The 17,879-nt window shown below is 43.5% G+C and overlaps 1 protein-coding gene across 3 annotated transcripts in view; it reads left to right on the top strand.

Moving 5' to 3' along the window:
* sgcd (sarcoglycan, delta (dystrophin-associated glycoprotein)) overlaps positions 1-17,879 on the top strand; it is a 247,945-nt gene that overhangs the window by 86,326 nt on the left and 143,740 nt on the right. For 2 of the 3 annotated variants that reach the window (XM_086226535.1, XM_086226540.1), the window contains exon 2: positions 16,460-16,521. The exons of the other annotated variant lie outside the window; for it this stretch is intronic. The gene's annotated coding sequence lies outside the window, so the exon portion shown is untranslated. The remainder of the gene's footprint in view (positions 1-16,459; positions 16,522-17,879) is intronic. 3 annotated transcript variants of the gene reach the window in all.

The raw sequence follows: 17,879 nt of genomic DNA, 5'->3' as shown, positions 1-17,879 counted from the left end.
TAGTCAGCATCGGTCTCGTGCCCGTATGGCCTGTGGCACGAGGAAGACTTTGATCGGCTGCCTTTGCACGGGGGCTGGGCCCAGTCGTAAGGTCAGGGGCTTTCAGTTGATCCGCTACATGATCACGTTAAACAAAGCCAACTGAGGTGCAGGCATCTCATTAGGTTGTTTTCTGGACTGTACAGGTATTCCAGGCACATCCAACTGTGAGTCGACCGTAGGGCAGCCAGGGAACATGCTAGTGGGATTATTTATCTTATCAGGCGCAGAGGGAGCGTGAACTTGTGGATGGAAAGAAGGATGTCTTGGTTGTTTTCTTTAGCCTACTATACCCCCACTGACTCAGACAAGTGGAAAACATTGTATCACCAGCAAAATAAACTTGGCAAATTCACAGGTTGGATGTGAATCTTTGAAAAATTCTCACCTTCACTATGCTTAACCTTTCCAATATGGCCTTCCACTGAACTATTAATCCTATCTGCTCAGAAAATTCAATTTCACTTGAATTGTTCAGAAGGGATTGAGCACATGTCAAATGCAACAGCAGAACTTGACCTTTTATCTATGCAATTAATTATTTGCAAGAAAAGAAATTGTGATTAGACATGGAGTAGTCATCTGCATAGAGCTTTGCGTCCATCTCCTTCCCTGTTTATCTTGCTTGAATTACTCATAAACCCAAAGGGAGCATTTAATAAGACAGAGGCAGACCAGAGCGTTTTGTAATCCCTGTAACATACATGTGGCAGCTCAGACTACATGGGTGAATGCGGTTGCCATATCTACCCAACACCTCTCAGCTAGAAACCTGTGTCTTGGTTGGTTGACACCTCAGATCTGAAGGACACTTGAATTGAGGCTTCAATGTCAGTGCAGTTGACGCACAAATAACGCATTCCATGTCTGTGAGAAAGATATGTTTATGTTTTGGCCTGAAAACTCCTCTCTGAACTGCAGTTAGATTATTCAGGGCTTCACATCAGCCTCATTGATACTGTAGGTCAAATCGATAAGATGATCTCACATGTGTGATGTGTCATTAGCCAGACTGCGGACAGAGTTACTGCTCGTATGGATTACTGTTAGTATTGCATCACAGAATAATGAAACTATTAGTTCAAGCTTCAAGCTCTAATGTGTGGGTGTATTTGCACAAGGTTCGGTGTGTCCCTTGTCAGAAGCTGAGAGTGTTTAACAAATGACTGCCAGCTCGGGGACACAAGGGCCAGGGACCTCTGCTAGGGAGTCGGCCAACGATAAATCTCAAAAATCAATATGACAGGGCCCGGGGTAATCAGTATCAATGATTTTAAACTGGAATAAGTCCCTCAGGGAGAAGAATGATAAAATCCTCAGGACTCTGAGTCTGAAAAACATCCCGAGGATGAAGAATAGTGAAGAGAAAGAAAAATAGGAGGAGAATAAAAAGAAAGAAAGAGAGATTATTGATGCTTTTTATCTGGAAAGCCCTGCAGCAGGGTCAGGAGCTCTGTTGTGCTTTCTATGCCTGTCACTTATGCTCCCTTTCCTTCTCCCTTTCTCTCATCTTCCATTACTCATTCTATGTCTTTTCATGTCTTTTTACTTGGTCCTTTTTTATTTTCTTAACTGTCTTTTGCGCCTGTTTACAAGTTGGTGCTTTCTGCCTTTTCTATTTTATCCCGTTCTTCATCATTTATTCATCGTTTCTGCTCCTGTTCAGTTCTTTGGTGCTCATCATCATGGGAGTGCCACATGCGGGTACATCTTTTGGAAGCTATGAGTCTATGACCTACAACTGATTACGTAAAAGCACCCTTAGGTGAGTAACTTCTGGACATGTTTACAAGTCCTGAGTTTAGTTTCTAACAAGAGATACAAATGACGGCAGTAAGCGTCGGCTATTTTTGGGTTCAGGTTTGTGGCAGGTCCGTCGAGCAGCAGCCTGCGCCCTTTGCATCAGACAGTATCTAATATCTTCACTGCTCTTCTTGGTAATGGTCCGAAATATGGTGGAAGGTCCTCTAAATGTCAGCAAATGACATTCTGAGAATCTGTCTGTTATTGTTACTGTTTAAGTTGTGTACTTCAAACATCATATAATCCTGCGTACTTCGAGTTGTTGCCTTGTTAGCAGGATTAATGGATGGAGCTGCAGATCATCAGGATGGAAGGGTGGGGGCTATTTTTTTTTTTTGGCTTCACTCATTCTGTTAAGGAATTGGAAGGAACGAATTGGTGCAGGTTTGTCACCTCCTCTTCGGTTAGCGGGATGGACGTTGTGGGCTCCAGGTGTGATTCCTGTCTCCTAGCCCTTGTTTTCCTCGAGCCAAACACTCTCGCCACACCTGCACCTGATGCTTTTGCCATCAGTGTGTGAGTGTGTTAGTATGCTGCCACCTATCAGCCTCCTCCTGCAGAATGCAAACTACTTTGGGTGGTTGGTAGCCTGTATGGAGGCAGCCAAATTCACTACAATATAAATGCACAATTTCGATGCATTGTGGCATTTTAATTTAGACGGACTGCATTTCAGCAAACCTCTTTTGCTCTAAACACAAATTGTTGTGAAGAGAAACTCAAAGGCGATCGCAACGACTTGGACTGCAAATGAAAACCAGAATTCCTCCAGTCCCAAAATCGTACCCTTGCCTTCGGATTCTGAATACATTTGTTTTTATTTGAATTTGATCTCTTTGAACAATTTTTGTCCTGTATCTCATCTTCACCTTTAAAGGTCATAGAGGGAGGAAAGGGTTGTCGCGTCCACTTCTACACTACACGCTGTAACTTTCCCACAATGCTGTGCAAGTATTGGGAGTTTTGAATGGCGAGGGAGACGAGCCGGAGGAAAGCTGCTGTTTTTTTTGTGTTAATCTCCTCTGTGGGAGAAATTGAGCCTCCTGCATTTTGTCGCTGCTCTGCTCCACTTATGTCTTCCTCTACCCGTCCCTTCTCGGCTCATCTTTCCCGCATCTCATCATGCCATCATCTCGGTAGAAAAAGCTTTTCACATTTCACTTTTTACATTCGTCTCCTTCTCTGTGCGGCTGCTTTTTGTCAGTTTCTGTCTATTCAGAGCAGATTAGCAGCCATCAAACTGCCACCCGACGCTGACTCATCAGCTTGTGAGTTGGGGTTAGTGCGAGAAGCTTGAAGCGCTTTGAGGTTAATCCTTCGTCAAGCCATTTCTTTAACCTTTGCTGTTACCACAGGACTAGTTTTTTTGCCCCCATGGTCCCACAATGATGAACTGTTGCTCAGCAATGATGATATGCCTTCCTTGCTGCTCGATGGGCTTTGGCAGCCAAACAGCACTGTAAGGCACTGTGTGTGGTTCCTACTTGAATTTTACCAATGATTTTAAATGTGCACTTTTGTCAGTGGAGACAATAAATACAAAAAACAACACTAATAACTTCCCTTTGTAACAATTGTGGGTGCACATTGTTGGGTTGAGTTAGCTTAGCAGTAGCGCAAGCCAATAGCCAAACAGTCACAGCCACACTGGTAGTTTCCACAATGGTCAGCATTTATTTAACATCAGCCTTCTCAAGGTGGTTGTACAGTTACTATCTATAACTGAACATACATGAACAAAATAAAGGCTGTGCGTACCAGGTACCACCCAGGTGGAGCACAGCTGTCTTGGCCCTGGCACAGCTGGAAGAGGTGGGCCTGCGGTCCAGCATGTTTTGTTAGGGGGTGGGATTTGTTTGTTTTTGGCTGCGTGCATGTCTTTCCCTGTTGTTCTGTCACTGTTCTTTAAACCAAGAAGCAAAATTTCAGTTTAGGGCGCAAACTTTCAGGACAGTTTGTCAAAGGGTGAACAGAAGAGCCTGCCACGGGGCAGACTTTAGCTCCTGTCTTACTGCAAGGTTTCACCTGCCCTGTCCTGCTCTGGTGAGTCAGTGAAATAAATCCTGACCCACAGGATTTCCAACCAAATATCAGGCTCTAGTGTACAGCTCAGCGGTGATGTAAGCGAACTCAAGCCAGAGCAGTCAGTCAATCCCAGAGCAGTGAGCGCAGGCCAGCAGGGGAGTGAGGGGAGTGAGGAGGAGGGACAACCCTGTTCCAGACCAGTAAAATGCAACCAGACAGTGTGAGTGTATGCCGTGTGTGAGAGTCAACCAAGCTGCAGAGTTGTCAGTATTTCTTGCTGATTGATCATAATGTGCAATGGTGCATTATCCTTAACAAAATATTGATTTTAGCTGTTTAAAATCCAACTTGCTACCAAAATCGAGGAAATGTGCTTCTCTTTACAACCCAGAAATCCTGCACGTTACCGTCCAGCCACCAGCTCCGTGCTACTGTGTCATTTCAACACAACGTGCTATCAACGCTCACACACCTCTCAAAATGTTTGTGTTGCATTTTTTATTCTGAAAAAAAAAAAAAAAAAAACAGTTTGCAGATACAGACAATGCCAACATTTTGTTCCGGCAACTGGGCTGCAGTGTCATATCAAGGAGCAGATAGGAAGAAATTCAGTTTGCATCGTTGTATTTTGCACACTGGGTCTCACTGCAAAAAGGAAATAAAAGGAAGATGTTCTATTGGGCTGTTCCCTTGCTTCTCAAATGTCTAGGGGCTGTACAGAAACACCAGAGGTCAAACAGGGCAAATCTACACCACGTCAATTAGTAGTCAGACACTGTTTCACCATTTCAGCCTGACCTTTTGATTTGTGATGAGGTGTCTTTCTGCTAGACAGCAGGGTCGGAGCATAGCAATTCTGGCTGGTATGTCCATCCTTTTAGCGCTCAGGAGAAACACTGATACAAGATACAAATTGCCCTCTGTTGAGATTGCCACTGAATTTGAAGATATCTTATTTGCCTTTATAAAAGTTGTTTCAAAACGTCTCAGCGTTAAAGAATTCAAGAAAGGACAAATTCTAATATTCCAATGATGGCAGTGGCCTTATGACCTTTATGCTTGTGTGACCATCAGGATAAAGTTCCTACTCAAATATTTTAAAAATATATCAGGCAGATCAGAGCAGAATGTGAACGCACTCATGGCGCCCAGAGGATCAACCCCTTTCTGATTTAACCTTTTCTTCTTGAACCGCCCGCAGGCCACCTGTTAATTTTGCACTCATGATGTGTTGTGATCCAACGTTTCCCCGCTGCGTTCCCTCTCTACCTCCACCGACGGAAACGCTAACATTCATTTACCGAGACGAGATCGTCTCAGCCATTGAGCCGGTGTCTGATCTGGGAGGAACTGGACTTACTGGGGTTGAATCCCGGGACACGCCCCCAACCCGACTCTGCCCCTGACTGGCAAGAACTTGGTGCTTTAGCGTCAGTCAGACGAGAGGTCTGGGACTGCAGATGGGAAAGACATGAAACGCTTGTTTATTTTTGATGGAGGACTTTGAGAGTCCAACTCATATTTTTTTGGCGAGCCCCCTGAAAGAACAGTGCCCAGTTTAGGAATCATCGTTATAATCAAAGAGAGAAATTAGGCTAATTTGTAACTCAATTTTTTTTACAGAATTATAAACATCTCTCACATTACTGCCATCATGACTTTATTTCTCTGTCTATTAAACCATGCAGCAAATACATTTCAGTCCCATGAATTTACTCTTTAAAAAAAATGAAGCTCACTAGCAGCTCAGCATATAGACAACGATGACAAAATGTAGAAAAACTAACGGTGGATTTTATATCGTAGCTTCACACTCAAGTATGACCACTGCTAAACCTAAACATGAGACCTTAAGCAGGGTGAATTAGTCAGAAAGACTCTGGATCTCTCTCACAAGCACAGACTCGGACTGACGTGCAATCGGTAAAATGTTGACGTGTTCCCTTTCTAAAAGCGTATTGCTGTTTCCAGGTAAAGGTCAGGGGGAGCATGGCTTTCTATTCCCTGTCCACTGCACAGCGCACTTTCTTTTGCTTGCATCATGAAGTGCGTGCGTGTGTGTGTGTGTGTGTTTGTGTGTGCGTGCGTGTGTGTGTGTGTGATCAAAATGATGAGGTGGAGCCGGATAAAGGCCACAAACATAAAAAGGCAGAGAGATGGCTGTCATCGTTTTTATGGGTAGTCTGCTTTCCTGTTTTTTTGTTTTGTCTTCCTCCTCATACATAAGCACATGCACACAAATGCGTGCATTCACTCTGTGACCTCACACACACGCGGTGCAGTCATAAACCCAGCCAGAGCTTCTCCCTGCGGAGCTGTAGCGCAGTGCTCAGTTTTGATACAGCTGGTAATAAGTCATCAGAGCTGTGAAAGCTGAAGGACCTGGGAAGTTTTATTATTCCTGTCATCACCACGCGCACACACACACACACACACACACACACACACACACACACACCAGCCTCACCGATGGCTCGGGATTTACAAGATCACACACTTGTACTGTAGGATCCCACACTGACTTTACAGGACGTGTCATCAGGGTTTAGAGTTAAGTCGTGCAGCGTCCCACTGTGGCGAGATTTGTGGCGAAGACTCAACTTTAAATTGCAATGCAAAGCAAAACCTTTAACAATGCAATGAAGAGATATAAGAGGAGCCACAGGCGCCGATGGACATTGTGTTTAAAAGATGTCCAAGGCCTCATCGTCAACTTAAGCACCCAAACAATTCACACTGAAGACCGGAGTGGTAAATGTTACCATAAACAGCAGACGATCCGCATGAGAAGTCGCACCTCTTAGAAAACGACATGATCTGCTTCCCTCTTGTGTGTCTGTCCACATCACTTCCTGTCTTTTCTGGGAACGCCTGTGTTCCGTCTATCTGTTGTCCCCTGTTTAACATATTATTAATCACTGTAATTCCACCAGTCGTTGTTCTCCGTGCCTACAGCGTTTTGCCAGTTTTTAAGAATCTTTGCTACCGCCCACTTATTTCAGTTTGCTGGGATTAGTCAATTTCAACAGATTAATTTAAATGGTTTTTGTTTGTTTTTTAAATTGTATCCCCCAGTGCTCTCCATACATGTCTGCAGTGCGACACGGGACATTTCACCAAATCCTATGAAACTTGACACGTTCTTTAAAAAAAGACGACAAACTCTCTTGTCCGTACTTGTTGTAGCTAACTTCCTGCAACAGATGGATTCCTGATTTTCACCCGATTTTAAATATGTGCGGCTTGATGGATTCGCTTCATTTGGTCAACCAGATAAAGCGCTTCGTTTGATGAATGTATGATCTGAAATGTTCACTTCCTGTGGCAGCAATATAGGATTATTGATTCTTACCAAATATGCCGTTTTTCTTACATATCTTGATGGATTTTGCGTGCTGTGTTATTTGCAGTGGCGAGCGGGGCGTGTGCTTGAATAATGGTGTTGGGGCAGTGCAGTAGTTTCTCAGTGTTTTCAGGCGGTTATTAGCCTCCACATTCCTCACAGTCATTTTTTAGGATAAGTCTCATCTCAGTAACCACAAAATAAAGCCAGGGAGCTTAATTTAGGTAAAAACAATTATATAAAAGGATCATAAACCTCTAAAAATAATGAACATAACAGAGGAAAATCTATCAAATCCACTAGTCATTAATAGGCTGTAAGTTTGGGAGGAAGCCAGCTGTTAAAACCTCACCTACTGCTCCTACAAGCTCTGTGGACTAATTAAGAAATGCTGGTAGATGCCTGCTGGATATAAAGGCTTGTGAGTGTGTGTGTGTATCTCTTTCTTGAAGACAGAAGGTGTGTGTGTGTGTGTGTGTGTGTGTGTGTATATGTATGTATGTGTATATATATATATATATATACACACACACACACACACACTGTCAATGTGAGAGCATCTTTGCAGCGTGAAGTCATTTCCCCAGATTCTCACTTCAAGGTTAAATTACAGTTTCGGGTTCAGCTTGAACCGATGACTTGACAAGAGTAACCGATCTCCCAGTGAACAGTAGCTTGTCAGTGATTCAAGCCAAATGAAGAGCAGCAGACAAGAACCAGGGAACAAAGTCATTTTTTAAGTGTAAAGGGAATCACAGACAATGAGACGATTCCTTCTCTTGTGCAGTGTTTGAGTTTGATTACACTCTCAATTCTCCATCAAGGGTGCCTTATAGTTGCAATCTTTCTCTTACTGCAACGGACAACTGGACAAATCACTGTGGGGTGTTCCTCTCTGGAGGTGCCACATGGATCACAGCAACTACTAGACTCAGATTCTGCCTGTTAAAACTGCCTCGCTTCATGTGCAATTACAGTCGTGTCAGTACAACCTTCCAATCAGTCAGCTTTGTGTTGGACCTCAAGAAGAATAAAAGGTAAAAGTATCAACTCTCCCAATGGAGAGTAAGGAAAATGGACTTAGTCGTTCTTGGTTCGCAGGAACTTTAAGGAAACGACAGGAGAGTTTTTAAACAGTGCCAAAAAGAAAAATGATATCAAAGGTCCTTTCCATGCAGAGCTTGCATGTTCTCCCGTGTCTGTGTGGGTTTCCTCTGGGTTCTCCCCTCCTTCCATGACACACATGTTAGGTTAACTACTACTTTCAGTTCTTGTGACCGAGGCAGTGGCAGAAAAGTCTGGTGTTGGTCCCCAAACGTCTCACGCGGCTGCTCACTGCTCTGTGGAGGATGGTTAAATGCTATTTTGCAGAAATGATGCTTTTCCTTTGTATTTAAAGACCTTTTCTTGTTCTATTTCTGCTTCTTGTGTGTCATTTTTTGCTGTATAAATCTTGAATATTGAACATGGAGCTTCACACTTCGGGTGAAATGGCATCATAATCGGGGGATTTTGTCTACAACTATAAATGTGACTGTTGGTGCCACTGAAAACCTGAGATTGTTGTTATTTGTGAAAATAATTCTGGAACGGATCCCAACAGAGACAATCAAGACCTTCTTGATTATTTGTTGCTTCTGGCTTAGTTCCGGCTGAATGAGTGATTGTTTTGGATGTTGTCCTGCCATATAAGAGCCTACAAGAGCATCATGAAATTGGGAAAACATCTTTTTGATAACACAGTCCAGGCTCTCTCTATGTCACCTCCAGTCCAGGGGTCAAATTAACCACATGACGAAACGCCAGCCGTCGGGAGTGAACGCAGTGTCAAGAAATCATCACGTCCCTGGGCGTGGGCGGGTGTCACACTTCACTATCGGCAGGACATTTTCTAACATCTGAGGGGGCAGGGGCGTTGCCTCTGAATGATATTAATACAGGAAACACTGATTTCTCTTTAACTACACTGAATGATTATAAGGTTGCTGTATTTTCACCTAATTAGAGACATATTGCTCTTACCATCGAAAGTATTTTTTGGTTTTACAATGAATGATATCCCCTTTTTAATTGGAACAATTGTCCAGACTTGTAGTTTAAAATCTGACATTTCTAACAAAAACAAAAAAAATCTTGAAAATTTGAAAATCATTTGGGATCTGGAGAGTCATCATGTCGATTGGTGAGATCATCCTCCTGCCGGATGGAAAAGAGCGTCTGCCGCGTCTCAGTGCAATCCAACATGGTCGTCTTCTGTTTTGACTTTTCCAAACCACTTAGCTAGAGAGGGTTCGCCATCGCCGCCAAACACACTCAACCCAATCCCAATAGATGCTGACGTCTGGCTGTGCAGAGTCGGTCGGGCCAAACCACCTTGAGCCATGGGGGGACATTTGAAGATCATTAAAACACATTTATTTTTTTGTGTCTATGATTTACATACATCTTCTCAATGTGTATAATTACATCATTAAAACATATGCAGTGTGTGTGTGTGTGTGTGTGTGTGTGTGTGTGTGTGTGTGTGTGTGTGTGTGTGTGTGTGTGTGTGTGAGGTTAGCGCCAGCTTCATTGCCAGAGGTTCGCCTCTCAACTAATTAAGCAGGTAGGCGGCGCAGACGGGGGAAACTGCCTGCACAGGCTGAGCTGATGGCCATTAATGTGACTTTTGCCTCCACTTTAATCTCTCTTATAGCTGGAGAGAGATGGATGGAGAGTGAAATGGAGGGAGAGAGAGAATGTAGATCCTACGGAGCTGCGACAGAGAAGAAGAGATAAGGAGTGACCTAGAAACCAAGAGATGGGAAAGACAATAAAGGTTTAGATGGAGAGAACAGATGGAAAACTGAGATGGAGGGAAAATCTGAGAGCAGGGAAAACGAGGAGGATAGTAGGAGCATAACAAGGTGCAAGTGACGGATAAGAGGAAGTTAGGGACTAGGAGCCCATGTGGTTTGCTTGAAAGGAAATGATGACAAATGCATGAGAGCCACAGACAATTTTGTTGATGTTGATTTCCATTTCTTCTCAATCCTTTAAATGCAATTTCTCTCCCTTCGGTTTCCTTCTGTTGCCGTTCCTTCCCTCATTTCCTTTCCTTCATTGCTTTCATTTATTTTATTTGATTCACCTTCGATTCCCTTCCCAACACTTGCATCCTGTCATTTGGATCCTTCGACTTGCTCAAACATCTGGAGCGGTGCAGCATGCGATCAGGCATATTATACTTCACTAACAAGTATTCATTAGTTTAATGGCACACTTTACGCCTCCTACTGTGATTAATAAAGTCAGTCAACATGAAAATGAAAAATAAATAGGTGTTGAGGGCGAGGCTGTGAACCGTCCTCCTCCTCGGAGAATGTTCTCAAATGTGCTCCGTCTCCGAGTGTTGATTATTCTCTGAACGGAGAATAGCGGCAAAGTTTTTAATCTACGGTAACCTCAAAGACTGCAGGGCCCCTTGCATCTCTAACGTCAGCTCCTCTTTAATGTGCACAGGCGTGATCATCTTGAAGGGAGCGCATTTGTTCGGTGCAGCTTGACTGGTTTGTGCCGGCTCATTTTTTTTAGCTTCACTCTGCACTGCTTCTGTCGGCAGAAGCCTTCATTTTACCCAGGAAGTCCATTGCTTTACTTCCTTCTGGTTGGTCATTGAGTGTCAGTTAGAATTGCACCCTGCAGACAGGAACCCGCTGGAAAGGGTGTCATCTTAACCTTGGCCGAACCTGGCGAGTGTAAATTATCACCAAATTCTGTCAAACTGTCAACCAACTTTGGGAATTTAGGATTAAAAAAAAAAAGTTTGGTTACTAAAAATGTTTAACAAGAGGTCTAGTCTGACCCCAGCAACACAGCTGCTGACTGTCCAACTGAATCGTGTTCATCAAAAGCTTGTGTTGGGAAAAACAACAGGAAATGAACATCACTTAATGCTGCAGGGTTCAAGGAAAAATCGACCACGTGTTGCTTCCGCGGATGTTTGTTTTTGTATCAGTGACATTTTCTCCCCTTCATCACATCAAGAAGCCTGGTGGTTAATGAATGAGGACGTGCCAGGTTAGTAAGAGCAACAGCAGCGTTGATTTCAAGTCCACTTCTGGCCATCTGATGAGCCCAGAGCTCACTGGCTGGATGTTTGGCTGCTGAACGGTCACCAGCTGGCCACAGACTCTGACTGCCTGCCGTTTGGTGTACAGCAGGTTACCACAACTTATACCCCGAAGAAGCTGCTGGACAGAAAGCGAGTGGGGCAGCCGCAGTTTGCATCATAGGAACGGCCCCTTACACAGTTCACGTTGGCATTTTATCCATTGTTATTTTATACGACTATTGATTCCAGCAGCTTTAACTTGCAGTCTAAAATACGTGGTGCTTAAACTGAACTCTGGACAGAGACCAAGGTTGAGTTCGATGCTTTTGTGGTGAAATAATGAGTGTTTTGTCCCACGGCATTTTCCCAACATCATGAGAGATTTATTTGCTTGAGCTTGTTGGGTAGAACTAACAGCGACGGGGGTTTCGACCAGCACTCCGCCGTGAAAACCTCCATGTTGTTATTTGGTGGAGACGGACACTTTTGTCATGATTTCTTAGCATCGACGATATACGATTGGACTAAGCAGTTTATCGCCAAATCCTGCTTGTGTCTGACTCCTGCCTGCAGAGGTTCCTGCAGCATCAAAGTTACAAACAGACACATCTGCACACAGGCCTTGGCTCCAGAAACACCCATTTTTACAAATTATTCATCAGCAAGAAATTAATTTGTGTGCAAATCTGTTTAACAAAGTGACAACAGCCTTATTTCACACTGGATTTGGCAGAGGTGCGTTTCTAGGTTTCACCATAGACGTTGCTGGAATAATGAGCTGATAGCTCAAGCAATCATTGGACTGAGAAATGTGGGATACAATAGGAGTCGAATACAAACGCCAATACGAGCAAACTTGCTGCTGGGCTGTGACGGACAGGGACTGAGAAAAGGAGGGAAACAGACAAAGACAGGAAAGGTCAAGCACACTGAGACAAAGCAGGGAAGAACTTCCAAAATAAAACAGGAACTGACCAGAGTGGAAAAAAACAAAAGCAAAAACAGGAGAAACACACACTAGAAACACACTTATGAAAAACCCGAAACCTAACTGAGAGTTCATATCTTAATAATCACACAGAGCTGAAGGGACAAAGCCAACACTGAGAATTTTAGGAGCCTGATCCATTTTGATTTTGCAAATTGACAGAAACATTCAAGAACAGAGAACCAAAGAAAGAAAGACGCCTGAAATAAAAGAAATGCTGAATATCATCAGGCTTAAGGTTTAATAACGCCAGTCAGTCCTTGACGAGTGGCGAGCGTGCGAGACGACGTGAACATGTTAGATCTGGTACTGGGTTTTCAATACACACAATATAATGTACAATCTTGGTGGATAATAGAGAAATTATGAATAAATAAGTAAAAGTTAAACACTGGATAATTACTACTTGCAGTACATAATTGTCTCACTTTGATATTAAAATGAGGCGTTTAGTATTTAATAAAAAAAACCTGCTTGTAAGGAAAGAGATCTTATTTTGCAGTGCATTTCAGGATATTAAATTATCTCAAGGCAGTCTTACTGCACATTGCCAAATAAGCATTAGACTTCCATAAAAATCTCAAATAAACACATTCATTAGTAATTATTCTGAGAATTACTCGCTCGTTGCTGCCATGTTTCGTTCTCCCGCAGCAACTTTACTTCCATTGCACGAAACAGTGAAAGTAAAGTCGTGCTCAGGAGGCGTTGGCCCGGCAGGGTGACAGCGGCCTATAAAACAGGACACGTCAGCGCCGCGCTCACAGCAGCCGCATGGTAATTTAAAGAGTGACAGCACAAATGCCGAGCACCACTTAGACCTACATGATAATAGCGAGCCAGAGGGAGCAGCTGCCTCGGGGAAACTTTATTCGGACAGAGGATACAGTTTTTTAATTTCAGCCCTCAGCAGATCAGCGCCACCCTTCATTAACCTGCCCTGACCTGCTCATTAATTCACATTCCTGCTCTAATTGGACAGCGGTATGTGTAATAGCTGCTGTATTCTCATGCTATTCCTGAAGAATAGAAAAGAAGTGATTAGGAAAAGTAGAAACGATTAAGTAAAGTGACACGGGCGAGTCTCATGCATTCACAGCTCCGTCTTTGTCAGCAGGACCGCCATGAGCCGCATGTGGGCGATGAATACTGCTTTCTGAAAGGATGAAAATCTAATTAAATTAAGGAATGAAGGGTAAGTCACAGGAGGAAATGCCAGAATATGCTCCCATAGCAGGAGTGGATTGGGCACTATTGTCCTCTTTGGCTGGAGAAGCCCCCTCTGGAGCAAATGACTTTCATGTAGAATCCAGCAATGTGGCTTCTTGGGAGTTTCAAACTGGAGTTAAAAAGGTTATACAAAGGTTTTGTTCTTATTTGGTTTTCAGAGTGGAGTGGATCCACCCACGCAGACGCTGTTTACACTGCTATCACACTCTGCTAGCCTGAATAACTGTGAAGTAGTGGTAATTATTCACGCCTGAAGACTGGTAAGTGTTTATATATCAGGTCGCTCCTCCCTCTAATAGGCTGGATGTTGTGGTCAGCCAAGGTTATATTGGTCTTTTTAGATGATGAATCGGGTTTTTACCGATACGAATCTGGAGAAATGAATATAAAACAATATTAAAAAGCAATAACAGCTTCTCTTTATTTTCCCTTCTGTTTGGTTGCTTCTGCCTGAGTCTATCCCCATCCCTCGTATTTCGATAAAATGCTAAAACGTGAGCAAACGGCAGAAAGGGCTGAGGCAGGAGAAACACTGAGAGAGACGCAGCATCCTCGAGTGCCACGAGGCGCTGCAAGGGTGAGACTCCCCTGGAGTGGTGGAGGACTGCTGGTCTCCAGCTGTATCAGTTCAGCCTCTTATCGCGGGCCTCTGTTATGGCCGAAGCTGGAGCTGCAGGGGCCCGAGCACCTCAGACGCCTGATACGCTCTCAGGCCCCGAGCGTTCTGTTCTCTGGTTCTGTGTTTGTCCGGGTCTTGTTAACATGATAGGAATGTTTTGAGGGAATTTCTACAAATTTGCATTGCATTAAACGTCCGCTGGGGGTCAAGGATGAGCTGAAACATTCTGGAAGTCAAAGGTCAAAGTCACTGTCACCTCATTTAAAGGCAATATCTCTGGAATACCTCGAGGGAATTACTTTAAATGTACTGTACCACAATTGCCCACTTGGTCTTGAAAAAAAAAAGAATCTGGAGGTCAAAGACATTAATGGTGTGACCCCAACAGTTTGACTCAGAGGTGCGGGACTGAGTTTATACCATAGTTTATAATATGCTGAGGAATTTTGAAGACAGGAACGTATACTTTGAAAGAGTACACAAATACTTCATAAACACACGCGTATGCTGGTGCACTCACCGTCTCAAACACTCATCGCTTTTTACACTCAGTAAGTCTTGAGATTTTTTTTCATGTGTTGCCATTAAGTAAAAGCTGCTGATTCATCCACATTTTTAAAGGTCCATATGCTGCGGAGCCCCACTCCACTGAGCTCCTAATTCCTCCAACACTGTTTTTATTACCCAAACTAAAAGGGAATCATTAAGGGCTCATCCCAGGTGTGTCACCGGTGTCAGCCGGGACTCTGGAGATTGATTTGCTGATGAAAAATCTTTCATCTTCATCATAGTTCTGCTGCCGCCGCCGCTGCTGCCGGGGCAGGCACAGACGAGGCCCCCCGGCCCCGGCATCGCCAGATTACAGAGTTTTTCATCTGCTTAGACTACTTTAAAGAAAAAAATAAAAATGTAAGGCTGGAAGAAAATGTAATTTAGCAGTTTCATCATTTGTATAGATTTATTATGTCAGTTTTGGACTGAGGATGATTAATCTTTTCTCTGGTAATATACATATTGGGGTGGGTGGGTGGGGTTTGGGGGGTCATGGAAGTGTTTGAGGCTCCAAATATAAAAAATATGAAACTCTCTTCAGCGCTGATTTGCTCTCACAGGCCGACACAAACCATGAGTTTGTTCTTCAAATGTTCTAACACTCGTTGCACTTTTGTCAAGGTTAAGTTAACTTTACGCATGGCTCTGCCGTCACTGGGCTATGTTGGAAAGTGGTTATGTTTAAGGTTTAATAAGGATTAATAAAAGAACTCATCGAGTCTTGACCTGTGGTTGGAAACAGGAAACCCTTTTTTAACCCTTCGCCGTGTGGACGGCGGTGGACTGAAACTGTCGCCGCTTCCTCAAGTTTAGGCAACATCGTTGATGAGGTCTCAGAAACCACCTGCTTTGGTTAGGACTGCTTCTCAGGACTTCCTGGCTGTTATGTCTTTCACTTGATGCCAGCGCACTCAAAACCAGGTTGAAGAAAGTTCACTTCCACTTTGTCGTATTTTAACTGATTAAGTTCAGTGTGAAGTTTCGAAAATGCTGAAGTAAGCACGTAGCAACTTTGGCTCATTTGTTGTCTAATGACTTCATAAGCTGTTGACTGACTGAACATTATTGCTGAGGCTATATTTGGACGCTCAGAGTCGCTACTTCTTTGTGCAGTAAAGAGCTGCGTTGGTTGTGCGGCGGTAAAACGAGTCTTGTCAAAGTTAAAGAGAAGGCACTTTAATAAAAGGATCAGTTATGAGCTCCCAGCACTTCACTTGATCCACTCCTCCTCCTCACTCCTGTTATCAATAAAACGTTCTGTCCTGATCATTAGAACCAATAAAAGCAACAGCAGGAAAGCTGTTTCATAAACCTGCTTTTTTACAGACAGTCTTTAGCAAGTAAAGCAGCACCAACACAACAGTGAACTCCCTCAAGGTGATGAATCTCTGCTTCACTTTTCCAATATTTAGCCGCTGCGGGCTGCAACGTTGCTAAACGGCTAAATGGCAGTCATTTAACATGAAAACACAACAGCACAAACTTTCAGTGAAATGAGAGCTCGGAGAGTTGAAACGACCTCTCTGAAGCTTCGTTTGTGAAGGATTTTTGAGAAATTCTGCTGATCCGGTCCCTCGGTTCCTTCTAGCTCTGTCTTTTCTCTATATAATGAAAGCGACTGTGGGAAATCTGTGCACTGATCCCACATCAGCACTCCCTAATTGGAGAAACTTGGGAAATAATAAAATGAGCCTTGGAGGAGATGATCAGCTTAGAGGCGGCCCATCCCTCACATGCTGACCCTATCTTTTTACCTCCTCATCTCAGGTGATTAGAGAAATCTCCTGGACCCTGTCAGAAACTCAGAGTCAGCACACTCATACACTGAGGTGAGTGTGTTTCATTTTGTAACGTGCACTTGCATGTAGTTTGATGTGTGTTTGTACAACACCTGCATGTCTGCACAACACAACTGTTTAAATATTCGCGCGGCAGGATTTCGAAGAAATATATGAAAAGACTGCAGGATCTTAACGCCACGTTGTCGGTTAAAATTCAGCAGCAGCACCAAAGAAACAATGTTAACAGTTTATTAGTACCCTGTCCCGAGGCACACAAATCTCTTTTTCCACAGTATTTTGGGGTTTAAACATTTATTTTATAACTGTTCACTGACTTTTGTAGGAAAATATGTATCATTTGATCAGCATCGTTAAGTTAGACAGGTTAAATTGGTTTAAGGTCTGCGGGTGATCTCAGCCTTTTCTACTTCAAGGTCACCTCCTCGTTCTAAGTACTCGTTCCAAGATGCTTGGGTTTGGTTCCCGCTTTGCTTTTGTCTGTTTGTTTGTTGTTGGGTTTTGTTTTGTTTTTTTGCTTTGAGACCTTTTCCCATCCAAGACGCTCAACTTACACCTGAGCATCTCAGATCGATCCCGTGACTTGTCGATCCAAGGAGTTTGCGTTCTCAGCATGTCACGGGATCTTCATTTATTTCATTTGGAATTGCTTCCACAGTGCCGCTGAGTAGTTCCGTTTTTTTTTTTTTTTTTTTTAAAGGTTCGTTCTGGGCCATGATAACATTTCTGTCTTTTATTCGGTTATTTAATGATACAGACATCATTTTTTCAGTTCACCCCAAAATGTCTCCTTACCAGACACCCTCAGGTCACAGCAAACATCCATCGTGTTAGCAGACAGCCAAAGATACGGACGCCCCTCAGGTCGGGGTTTGGATGCTTTTGATCCAAACTGACATTTCTACTCCATTTGAATTTTAGTCTGCATTCATGACAAGACGCTTCCTTTGATAGAGTTTATGTACGTAGACACAAATCTACTTGTGCCGTCTCTTTAGCATCAAGACAACGGCTTGGTGTGTATGTCGGTTTGCAGCGTGGAAACTACATTCTTCAGTTCCCTCTCTACCATGCGCGTATAAAAGCGATACAGCATGGAGGTCAGACACAAGCGGTAGAGGTGTAAGTCGTGCTGCGTCGTGAGGGGATGTTCTTTCTTTCTTTTTGTTCCTGCCGTAACATCCAGCCACCGCATCAACATTCTTCTACTTGGCATGGATTTGATTCAACTTCATGTAGTGTTTTAACTAAGTGAAGCAGAGCAGAAAAGCACAGGTGCCTCCCCAGAATTCCGGCCCACACAGCATCTGCTTTGGGGTGTGATGGGAATCGGTCGCCTCTTCCTGTTGGCTTTGTTTTACTTGTGTGTATCCATACAAAGGCACTGT

The sequence above is a fragment of the Aulostomus chinensis genome, chromosome 15 (assembly GCF_037954235.1).
Source record: "Aulostomus chinensis isolate RoL2024-O1b breed Wild chromosome 15, RoL_Achi_v1.0, whole genome shotgun sequence".
Taxonomy (NCBI): Eukaryota; Metazoa; Chordata; class Actinopteri; order Syngnathiformes; family Aulostomidae; genus Aulostomus; species Aulostomus chinensis.
The sequence above is the reverse complement of the archived record's forward strand: the minus strand, read 5'-3'. Positions and strand labels throughout refer to the sequence as shown.